This window comes from Hylobates moloch, unplaced genomic scaffold (assembly GCF_009828535.3).
Source record: "Hylobates moloch isolate HMO894 unplaced genomic scaffold, HMol_V3 SCAFFOLD_2, whole genome shotgun sequence".
Lineage (NCBI taxonomy): Eukaryota > Metazoa > Chordata > Mammalia > Primates > Hylobatidae > Hylobates > Hylobates moloch.
The window spans coordinates 145043418-145055880 of NW_026652277.1; the positions used below are offsets into that span (position 1 = coordinate 145043418).

At 39.2% G+C, this 12463-nt stretch overlaps 1 long non-coding RNA gene across 1 annotated transcript in view; it reads left to right on the top strand.

Annotated features, from left to right (window-relative positions):
- LOC131382879 (uncharacterized) overlaps positions 1 to 5320 on the top strand; it is a 50009-nt gene extending 44689 nt beyond the window's left edge. Inside the window, exon 3 of the long non-coding RNA XR_009212497.1 lies at positions 5025 to 5320. This is a non-coding gene — a long non-coding RNA (uncharacterized LOC131382879). The remainder of the gene's footprint in view (positions 1 to 5024) is intronic.
- The last annotated feature ends 7143 nt before the right edge of the window (positions 5321 to 12463 follow it).

Here is a 12463-nt window from a genome sequence, read left to right on the forward strand (position 1 = left end):
AATTTCTCTTTGATTTTGTTTTCCAGAAATTTGCAGTGTTTTTTTCTTCTTATATTTATCCTGCTTCAGTTTTAAAGTGCTTGATGTGAATTAATACATTTTAATAGTTTTGAAAATTCTCAGTCAGTACTCAACAACATTCTCTGCTCTCTCTTCTTTTGGAACTCAAATTATGTTTAAATTGGACAGTTTTAACATTTTCTATCTCTCTTACCCCACTCTGTAGGTCGCATGTTTGCTCTGATGATTGTTTCTTTTGCTGTGCAGAAGCTCTTTAGTTTATAGATCACATTTGTCAATTTTTGTGTTTGTTGCTATTGCTTTTGGCAATTTCGTGATCAAATATTTGCCTGTGCCTGTGTCCTGAATGGTATTGCCTAGATTTTCTTCTAGAGTTTTTATAGTTTTGGGTTTTACATGTAAATCTTTAATCCATCTTGAGTTAATTTCTGTATAAGGTATAAGGAAGGGGTTCAGTTTCAATTTTCTACATATAGGCTAGCCAGTTCTCCCAGCACCATTTATTAAATAGGGAATTGTATTAGTCCATTTTCACATTGCTGTAAAGATATACCTGAGACTGGGCAATTTACAAAAGGAAGGGATTTAATTGGCTTACAATTCCACATGGCTGGGGAGGCCTCAAAATCATGGCAGAAGGCAAGGAGGAGCAAGTCATGTCTTACATGCATGGCAGCAGGCAAAGAGAGAGCTTGTGCAGGGGAATTCCTCTTTATAAAACCATCAGATCTCGTGAGACTTATTCACTATCATGAGAACAGCAAGGGAAAGACCCACTGCCAATATTGAATTACTTCCCACTGAGTCCCTCCCACAACATGTGGGAATTCAAGATGAGATTTGGGTGAGGACACAGCCAAACCATATCATTCTGCCCCTGGCCACTTCCAAATCTCATGTCCTTACATTTTAAAACCAATCATGCCTTTCCAACAGTCCCACAAAGGCTTAACTTATTTCAGCATTAACTCAAAAATCCACAGTCCAAAGTCTCACCCAAGACAAGGCGAGTCTCTTCTGCCTATGAGTCTGTAAAATCAAAAGCAAGTTAGTTACTTCCTAGATACAATGAGGGTACAGGCATTGGGTAAATACCACCATTCTAAATGGGTGAAATTGACCAAAATAAAGGGGCTACAGGCCCCATGCAAGTCTGACATCCAGCAGGGCAGTCAGATCTTAAAGCTCCAAAATGATCTCCCTTGACTCCATGTCTCACATCCAGATCGCAATGATGCAAGAGTGGGTTTCCATGGTCTTGGGCAGCTCCACCCCTGTGGCTTTGCAGGGTACAGCCTCCCTCCTGGCTGCTTTCACAAGCTGGGATTGAGTTTCTCTGCCTTTTCCAGGCACATGGTGCAAGCTGTCAGTGGATCTACCATTCTGGCGTCTGGAGGACAGTGGTCCTCTTCTCACAGTTCCACTAGGCAGTGCCCCAGTAGGGACTGTGTGTGGGGGCTCTGACCCCATGTTTCCTTTCTGCACTGCCCTAGCAGAGGTTCTCCATAAGGGCCCCACCCCTGCAGCAAACTTCTTCCTTGGCATCCAGGCATTTCCATACATCCTCTGAAATCTAAGTAGAGGTTCCCAAATCTCAATGATTGACTTCTGTGCACCTGCAGGCTCAATACCATGTGGAAGCTGCCAAGGCTTGGGACGTCCACCCTCTAAAGCAAGAGCCCAAGTTGTTCCTTAACCCCTTTTAGTCAAGACTGGAGTGCCAGGGACACACAGCACCAAGTCCATAGAGTGCACACAGCAGAGGGACCCTGAGCCCAGCCCAAAAAACCATTTTTTCCTCCTAAGTGGGCCTGTGATGGGACAGGCTGCCTCAAAGGTCTAGCATGCCCTAGAGACATTTCCCCCATTGTCTTGGTGATTAACATTCAGCTCCTCCTTACTTATGCAAATTTCTGCAGCCAGCTTGAATTTTTCCTCAGAAAATGGTATTTTCTTTTCTATCACATTGTCAGGCTGCAAATTTTTCAAACTTTTATGTTCTGTTTCCCTTTCGAAACTGAATGCCTTTAACAGCACCCAAGTCACCTCTTGAATGCTTTGCTGCTTAGAAATTGGATAGGGAGAGCATTAGGAAAAATAGCTAATGCATGCTGGGTTTAATACCTCTGTGGTTGGTTGTTAGGTGCAGCCAACCACCATGGCACATGTTTACCTATGTATACAAACATGCACATCCTGCATATGTACCCTGGAACTTAAAACTAAAATAAAAATTACAAAAAAGAAAATTGAATCATCTCTAATTAATTTTACTCTTGAGTTGCATTACTCTGGGAACCAAAGTGGAATTCATACTTATTTACCATAGACCCTTTTCCTTAATGGGTCCTGAATTGCAAGTTTTGCCTCTGAAATCTATGAGACAACTATAGGAACATTATGAGAATATTTCTCCTTGACCACTTAGTCTCTAGACTTCATGCTGGTTATAAATAAGCAAATGCTTGTGGAGAATATGCTTCCTTTCTGTCTGTAATCTAGAATTCCCAAGCTTTGTCTGCCTTTGTAGTCCCAAACTTTAAGTTTTGTCTCTGTGAGCACATAAATTTGTGAAAGCTCAGTTTAGTCTCACACTTTCAGCCTCTATTTTGTACTTGACTTTGTGGCTGTGCCATTTGTAAGTTGACAAATGCCAAGGAGGGAAAATGTCACAGAATGTCAAGCTCTGATATGTCTTCCTTTGCTCTAAGCCTTGATATGTTTCCCTTTTCTTTGAGATCCTACCCCCTATTTAATGTGTTTTATATTTTATCTAGCTTTTCTCATTACTTATTATAGGGCTAGTCTACAGTAAAGTCCTTTGCTAATACCAGAAGTGAGAGCACCATGTGGATATTAATTAACATGTGCCAAAAATATCTTTCTAGTCTATTGAGAAGAGTCAGCAGAAACACATATTAAATTTTGTTGAATTTTGTTATGGCTTCTAGGAAGATAATTATACACTTTGGACTTTGGGGAAAAAACATAAATAGTTCACAGAAAGAGGAAGAATGCTCCATAACCACCCTGAAGATGCTTAAACTTTTCACACCTATCAGATAAACAAAAGTTAGAATTTGATAATATAAAGTGTTGGAAAGGACATGGATAAATAGGAACCCCAATATGCTGGTGGCCATAAATGAACTTAATTATATAAATAAATTTTTTAATATAATTAAGCTATCCTAGTATTTCTTTTTCTTTCTTTTCTCTTTTTCTTTTCTTTTTTTTTTTTTGAGATGGAGTTTTGCTCTTGTTGCCCAGTCTGGAGTGCAGTGGTGCAATCTTGGCTCACTGCAACCTCCATCTCCTGGGTTCAAGTGATTCTCCTGCCTCAGCCTCCCAAGTAGCTAGGATTACAGGCACCCACCAGCACACCTGGCTCATTTTTTGTATTTTTAGTAAAGAAGGGGTTTTACATGTTGGCCAGTCTGGTCTCGAACTCAGATGATCCACCCACCTTGGCCTCCCAAAGTGCTAGGATTACAGGTATGAACCACCGTGCCTGGTCTTAGTATTTATTTTCTTTTGTTTTTTGTTTGTTTGTTTGTTTTTCTGAGACAGGGTCTTACTTTGTTGCCCAGGATGGAATGCAGCAGTGTGCTCTTGGCTCACTGCAGCTTCGACCTCCCAGGCACAAGTGATCCTCCCACCTCAGCCTCCCAAGTAGCTGTGACTACAGGTGCATGTCACCACACCCAGCTAATTTTTATATCTTCTGTAGATACAGGGTTTTGCCATGTATTGGAAACAATGCCCAGGCTTGTTTCAAACACCAAGGTTCAAGCAATCTGCCTTTCTCCATCTCCCAAAATGGTGGGACTTAGAGGGATGAGCCATCATGCCCAGCCTATTCTAGTATTTCTTGATTAGAGTCATTTAAACTAAGTTTATTACTTTTTGCATATGATTGAATTCATTTTGTTTAATATTTATTTAGGGGTTTCAGAATGTATGTTTATAAGGAAATTACAGCTCTAGTTGTTAAGTGCAGGTTCAATTCCTTTTTGTATGAAAATTTGAAATCTCTGAGTTTTAAATTTTTAACTTTTTTAAAATACTTTTATTATTACAATATTTTATTATGTTCTAGTCAGAGAATATGTCCTCCCCAATACAGTTGTGTCTCAACCAGTCTGCCGAGGACCTGAATAGAATAAAAGATAGAGGAAGGGGGAATTAGCCCCTTTTTTCTTGCCTCACTGCTTGAGCTGGAACTCCTCATTTTATCTTTTCCTGCCCTCAGCCTGGGATTTACATTACAGACTTCTCTGGTTCTCAGGCCTTTGGATTTGGACTGAATTAAACCACTAGCTTTCCTAGGTCTCCAGCTTACAGAAGGCAGACTGTGGCCACCAGCATATTGGGATTCCTATTTATCCATATCCTTGCCAACACTTTATATTATCAAATTTTCACTTTTGTTTATCTGATAGGTGTGAAAAGTTTAAGCATCTTTGGTGTGTTTATGGACCATTCTTTCTCATTCTGTAATTCATTCATGTTTTTCCCCATTTCCTAATTTTTTAATGTTTGTAGGCAAACATTCTATATTCTGGATATTAAACATTTATCAATTGTATATCATTAGGAACTCAGGTGAGCTAAAAGATAGAGATAGCTGAGCTGTAAGGTGTCAGAGTAGCTGACTAAAGAACAAGCTAAAAATGGAAGACTCAAGGCTTTAATTACTCCCATGGCAAAAGGCAAGAGGCTAACACCAGAGAAAGCACCTACACCCCCGTTCCATTTTTCTCCATGGAATGGTGTCCTGGTTGAGGGTAAGGTGGATCAGCACAGACATGGGGGTCATGTCACTGTTGAGAGTGCCCTGCCTTTTTTTGTTTGTTTTTGATAGAACAAAGGTCTCTGGCAGCTTTATGAACCATGAGGTGGGGAGAGGGCCAGAGGAATGGGCCTAAGAGCAGAAAAGTACTGGAGAGTCAGACTGGAGAAAACCATATTCAGGCTTTCTTTCCCTCTTTTTGGCCCATTAGGGATGTCTCAGCAAGGTACCAGAAGAAGACCTCTACCCAAGGTCTCAGATAAAGAAACCTAGGAAAGAAGGCACTTGGGCTAGGAATGTGAATATGCAAAGAGCATAATCCAGCCAGAGGGGATGAGTTCTTGACCACAACTGTCTTCAGAGACCGTCAGGCCCTGGCTGTGCACCAAGTCTGCTGTAAGGAGGACAGCTTCCCTGTGAGGCCTGCCAGGTAAAGCATTTGTAATTGCCTACAGTTAGGCCTGAGAAACTACACGAAGGGTTTTAACCAGTAACTGGACTCCTATATTGCAAATATCTTCTCCCCGTATGTGATTTATTTTTAAATTTCTTGAACAAGTAAAATTTTATTTATTCTTTTCTGGTCTAAAGTCATTAAGTAGTTTCATAATTTCCTAAGTCTTATGCTTTTTATCTTATTTGGGACTTTAACTGATATTGATTTTTGTGTATGGTGTGACATATGGATAAAATTTTATTTTTGAATAAGTGCAAATAATTATTTAGCACTATTTATTGAATTTCCATCTTTTTCTTATTAATTAGCAAAGCAAATTGTCATATATAAATTTTTTGTTTATGTGTGATTCTGTTTCTAGGCTTACTATTCTGTTCCTTTGGTCTTTTGTTTGCTCCTGAGCCAATACAGTATTATCTCAATTATTAGTGCTTTGTAATAAGCACTGCTATATAATTGGGCAAATCCCTCCATCTTGCTCTTTTTCAAGATTGTCTTGGCTGTTCTTGGAAATTAGCTCACGCATATATACTTTCAAACCAGTCTGTCAAATTGCATAGCACACTTAGGCAGGATTTTGAAAGGAATTCACTTTAAATTTGTAGACTAAGATATGATAATGGACATCTTTTCTATGTAGAAGTCTCTTCTTTCATGTAGGCATAGAAGACTACTTTATGTAGTCTTAAAAAAAGATTTATCAACCTTTTAATTTTTGTTAATTTTTTAATCATTTATTTCTTCTTTCATCTGGCTTCATTTTTCTGGGACCATTTTACTTTATTCTGAAATACAGTATTTGGAATTTCCTTTTTCATGAGATTACTGACAGAGAACTAACCTATTTTCGTTTGCTCTGAAATGTTTTTATTTTGTTCACATTCTTGAATAATTGTTTATCTGTGTATAATTACTGGTAAAATTAATCTGTATCAGTACTTTGAAACATTTCTGGCTCCCATTGTTGAGGTTGAGAAGTCTGCACTGAGTCTAATTGTTTCTTTGCAGGTATTATCCTTTTTTTTTTTCCATCTGACTGCTTTTAAGCTGATTTCTTTGCCTTTGCTTTTCTTTATGTTCACTATGATAGGTTATGGAAGAATATTCCTTTATATATTCTAATTATAAAGATTCGTCTTTCATCAGTTATAAAAATATATCCACTATTATCTTTCCAAATATTGCCTTTCCCTCTTTCTAGTTGCTTCTTCTGGAACTAGATACACACACCCACACACACATGCACACACACACACACACCCATGTCCAATGTGAAGACTGCCTGGAGAGGGTCTGCCACACCTACCCCTCTCTTCCCCTGGACCCCTGCACTCCACTTGGAGTCTGGATGGACACATGGGCCAGACTCTGAAGCAGCCTCACTCTAACTTCATGTACACATTCCATGAAAACTCAGAGCCGACACAGTGTATCTGGTGGAGAAGCACGACTGGCCAGAGTGATAGACAGACATGTGATGATCCAGGAGGCTCAAAGAGAAACCAAGTCAGCTTTGCTGTGATTTAATTTTTTTTTTCGTGTGCAAAACTGATCTAATTCTTCACTCCTGCTCCAAGGGCTGGGCTGTGTGTGGGACACTGGGATTTTGGGCCACTGGATTTTCCCTAAATTTGTCCCCCCTTCTATTTTTCTCTCTGTAGATTCCCTCAGACCTCTAACCAGCTTCAGCCTTCTCTCTTTTTTCCTTTCCTCTCTGTCTCTCTTTTTTTTTTAATGGAGTCTCGCTCTGTCGCCAGGCTGGAGCGCTGTGACGTGATCTTGGCTAACTGCAACCTCCGACTCTCTGGTTCAAGCAATTGTCCTGCCTCAGCCTCCCGAGTAGTTGGGATTACAGGCACATGCCACCATGCCCAACTAATTTTTGTATTTTTAGTAGAGATGGGGTTTCACCATGTTGGCCAGGATGGTCTCGATCTCCTGACCTCGTGATCAGCCCACCTCAGCCTCCCAAAGTGCTGGGATTATAGGCGTGAGCCACTGCACCCGGCCTCCTTTCCTCTCTTTTAAACCATGCATTATAACTATGGAACATATATATATGTTTGTATATATGTATATATGTGTATATTACATATATACATTTGTATATATGTATATATGTGTGTACATGCATTATTAAATTTTTTTTTTTTTTTGACGGAGTCTTGCTCTGTCGCCCAGGCTAGAGTGCAGTGGTGCCATCTCGGCTCACTGCAAGCTCGGCCTCACGGATTCACGCCATTCTCCTGCCTCAGCCTCCAGAGTAACTTGGACTACAGGCGCCCACCACCACATCCAGCTAATTTTTTTTTTTGTATTTTTAGTACAGACAGGATTTTACCGTGTTAGCCAGGATGGTCTTGATCTCCTGACCTCATGATCCACCCGCCTCGGCCTCCCAAAGTGCTGGGATTACAGGCGTGAGCCACCGAGCTCGGCAGCATTATTAAATTTTTTAAACTGCAGGTGTTGCTCCTAAAATATACACTAGATTTGCCTTATAAAGATAGATAATTAGATAGTTGTCAAATTGATGGGCATCCACCTGTTATTGTTATACTAACTTGTCAGGTTCTCCTTCTGCTGCTTCTGTTGAATTTTCCCCATATTTTTTTTTTTTTTTTTGCCTAAAAGAGACTGCTCATGGTTCCACATGGAATCTATTAATATTTGAAAGTTGTGTGGTTTTTATGTGCCAACTGTAACTGCCTTTTACAGCAATTGACATAGAATCTAAGAGTAAATCCATTTTAGAGTCTTTCTCATATGATTTGTCTTCCTATAATAACATGGAGTCCTTGATATTTAAGAAATGGTGCTTATTAAAGGTCAGAGACTATGCTCTTTAGTATTGGAAATTTTAATTTTTTTAAAATTTGAAAGTATTGAGGTTGCAATTTAAATTTTATTCAATATATAAATTATTATAGGTGGTGGGAAAAATTGAAGCTGCATTTCCTAATATATTTCAATAAGTTATTTGAGTAAGTAAATCAGTGGTCCAGAATGTTTAATGTAACTTCATTACATTACATTACATTACAATTTAATACTATGCATTTTTTCCCTGAGCAAAGAGAATTGTGATATGTGATCACACTATCTGATTGATCAAAAGTGAATATTCACACAAGGCGTGGTGGCTCATGCCTGTAATCCCAGCACTTTGGGAGGCCAAGGTGGGTGGATCACCTGAGGTCAGGAGTTCGAGACCAGCCTGGACAACATAGTGAAACCCTGTCTCTACTAAGAATACAAAAAATAAGCTGGGCGTGGTTGTGGGCACCTGTAATCCCAGCTACTCAGGAGGCTGAAGCAGGAGAATCGCTTGAACTCTGGGGGCAGAGGTTGCAGTGAGCCGAGATCATGTCACAGCACTCCAGTCTGGGCGATAGAGCAAGACTCTGTCTAAAAAACAAAAAAGTGAATATTCTACAGGCATGATTGAATCAACCTTGTTCATTTATACCTTGAAGTAAATTTAAACGAAGTCCTTTTGTAGCACAGAGTATTTTTATTCAAAAGTCCTTTTAAAGAAAGAATGAAGTCTTCTTCCTCTATAAAAGCATCAGAAATCAGTCTATAGATAGCAGAGTTATTTTAAGTGGTAAGCAGCCTTCCTGTTTTCTGTGAAGGAACATTGCATAGGAGTTACCAACTCCTTAAAACAAGTAAGGTTGGCTTTGACCTCGTAACCTCTTGACCTCATGGCTTTACCATATCTGGACACACAAGCCACATGCAACTGGAACTTATTTGCTTTTGGGTTAAGCTCAGTAATCAACAGGATGAAGTGCAAGGTGCTTCCCCCCCAACCCCAGTGTAGTATCATTTATATTTTATAAATGCTTCCCTCGAGATTATTAAACATTAAATTTCAGGAAAGGAAACAAAATGTTATCACTGAAAAAAGGCCGTATTTGTAGGGAAAAATGTGTCTGTGTCATCTGTCTACATTTTTTTAAAATTTTTTTTTATTTTTCAGTTTTTTGTATTATACTTTAAGTTCTAGGGTACATGTGCACAACATGCAGGTTTGTTACATATGTATACATGCGCCATGTTGGTGTGCTGCACCCATTAACTCATCATTTACATTAGGTATATTTCCTAATGCTCTCCCTCCCCACTCCCCCCACCCCACAACAGGCCCCAGAGTGTGATGTTCCCCATCCTGTGTTCAGGTGTTCTCATTGTTCAATTCCCACCTATGAGTGAGAACATGCAGTGTTTGGTTTTCTGTCCTCGTGATAGTTTGCTCAAAATGATGGTTTCCAGGTTCATCCATGTCCCTACAAAGGACATGAACTCATCCTTTTTTATGGCTGCATAGTATTCCATGGTGTATATGTGCCACATTTTCTTAATGCAGTCTATCATTGATGGACATTTGGGTTGGTTCCAAGTCTTTGCTATTGTGAATAGTGCCGCAAGAAACATACCCATGCATGTGTCTTTATAGCAGAATGATTTATAATCCTTTGGGTATATACCCAGTAATGGGATGGCTGGGTCAAATGATATTTCTAGTTCAAGATCCTTGAGGAATCGCCACACTGACTTCCACAATGGTTGAACTAGTTTACAATCCCACCAACAGTGTAAAAGTGTTCCTATTTCCCCATATCCTCTTCAACATCTGTTGTTTCCTGACTTTTTAATGATCGCCATTCTAATTGGTGTGAGATGGTATCTCATTGTGGTTTTGATTTGCATTTCTCTGATGGCCAGTGATGATGAGCATTTTTTCATGTGTCTGTTGGCTGCATAAATGTCTTCTTTTGAGAAGTGTCTGTTCATATCATTTGCCCACTTTTTGGTGGGGTTGTTTGATTTTTTCTTGTAAATTTGTTTAAGTTCTTTGTAGATTCTGGATATTAGCCCTTTGTCAGATGGGTAGATTGCAAAAATTTTCTCCCATTCTGTAGGTTGCCTATTCACTCTGATGGTAGTTTCTTTTGCTGTGCAGAAGCTCTTTAGTTTAAATTAGACCCCATTTGTCAATTTTGACTTTTGTTGCCATTGCTTTTGGTGTTTTAGACATGAAATCCTTTCCCATACTTATGTCCTGAATGGTATTGCCTAGGTTTTCTTCTAGGGTTTTTATGGTTTTAGGTCTAACAGTTAAGTCTTTAATCCATCTTGAATTAATTTTTGTATAAGGTGTAAGGAAGGGATCCAGTTTCAGCTTTCTACATATGGCTAGCCAGTTTTCCCAGCACCATTTATTAAATAGGGAATCCTTTCCCCATTTCTTGTTTTTGTCAGGTTTGTCAAAGATCAGATGGTTGTACATGTGTGGTATTATTTCTCAGGGCTCTGTTCTGTACCATTGGTCTATATTTCTGTTTTGGTACCAGTACCATGTTGATTTGGTTACTGTAGCCTTGTAGTATAGTTTGAAGTCAGGTAGCATGAATCCTCCAGCTTTGTTCTTTTTGCTTAGGATTGTCTTCGCAATGAGGGCTCTTTTTTGGTTCCATATGAACTTTAAAGTAGTTTTTTCCAATTCTGTGAAGAAAATCATTGGTAGCTTGATGGGGATGGCATTGAATCTATAAATTACCTTGGGCAGTATGGCCATTTTCACGATATTGATTCTTCCTATCCATGAGCATCGAATGTTCTTCCATTTGTTTGTGTCCTCTTTTATTTCATTGAGCAGTGGTTTGTAGTTCTCCTTGAAGAGGTCCTTCAAATCGCTTGTAAGTTGAATTCCTAGGTATTTAATTCTCTTTGTAGCAATTGTGAATGGGAGTTCACTCATGATTTGGCTGTTTGTCTGTTCTTGGTGTATAGGAAGGCTTGTGATTTTTGCACATTGATTTTGTATCCTGAGACTTTGCTGAAGTTGCTTATCAGCCTAAGGAGATTTTGGGCTGAGACAATGGGGTTTTCTAGATATACAATCATGTCATCTGCAAACAGGGACAATTTGACTTCCTCTTTTCCTAATTGAATACCCTTTATTTCTTTCTCCTGCCTCATTGCCCTGGCCAGAACTTTCAACACTATGTTGAATAGGAGTAGTGAGAGAGGGCATCCCTGTCTTGTGCCAGTTTTCAAAGGGAATGCTTCCAGTTTTTGCCCATCCATTCAGTATATTGGCTCTGGGTTTGACATAAATAGCTCTTATTATTTGGAGATACGTCCCATCAATACCTAATTTATTGAGAGTTTTTATCATGAAGCACTACTGAATTTTGTTGAAGGCCTTTTCTACATCTATTGAGATAATCACGTGGTTTTTGTCTTTGGTTCTGCTTGTATGCTGGATTACGTTTATTGATTTGCATATGTTGAACCAGCCTTGCATCCCAGGGATGAAGCCCACTTGATCATGGTGGATAAGCTTTTTGATGTGCTGCTGGAATCAGTTTGCCAGTATTTTATTGATGATTTTTGCATCGATGTTCATCAGGGATATTGGTCTAAAATTCTCTTTTTTTGTTGTGTCTTTCCCAGGCTTTGATATCAGGATGATGCTGACCTCATAAAGTGAGTTAGGGAGGATTCCCTTTTTTCCTGTTGATTGGAATAGTTTCAGAAGGAATGGTACCAGCTCCTCTTTGTACCTCTGGTAGAATTTGGCTGTGAATCTGTCTGGTCCTGGACGTTTTTTGTTTGGTAGGCTATTAATTATTGCCTCAATTTCAGAGCCTGTTATCGATCTATTCAGAGATTCAACTTCTTCCTGGTTTAGTCTTGGGAGGGTGTATATGTCCAGAAATTTCTCCATTTCTTCTAGATTTTCTAGTTTATTTGCATAGAGGTGTTTATAGTATTCTCTGATGGTAGTTTATATGTCTGTGGGATTGGTGGTGATATCCCCTTTATCATTTTTTATTGCATCTATTTGATTCTTCTCTCTTTTCTTCTTTATTAGTCTTGCTAGTGGTCTATCAATTTTGTTGATCTTTTCAAAAAACCAGCTCCTGGACTCATTGATTTTTTGAAGGGTTTTTTGTGTCTCTATCTCCTTCAGTTCTGCTCTGATCTTAGTTATTTCTAGCCTTCTGCTAGCTTTTGAATGTGTTTGCTCTTGCTTCTCTAGTTCCTTTAATTGTGATGTTAGGGTGTCCATTTTAGATCTTTCCTGCTTTCTCTTGTGGGCATTTAGTGCTGTAAATTTCCCTCTACACACTGCTTTAAATGTGTCCCAGAGTTTCTGGTATGTTGTGTCTTTGTTATTG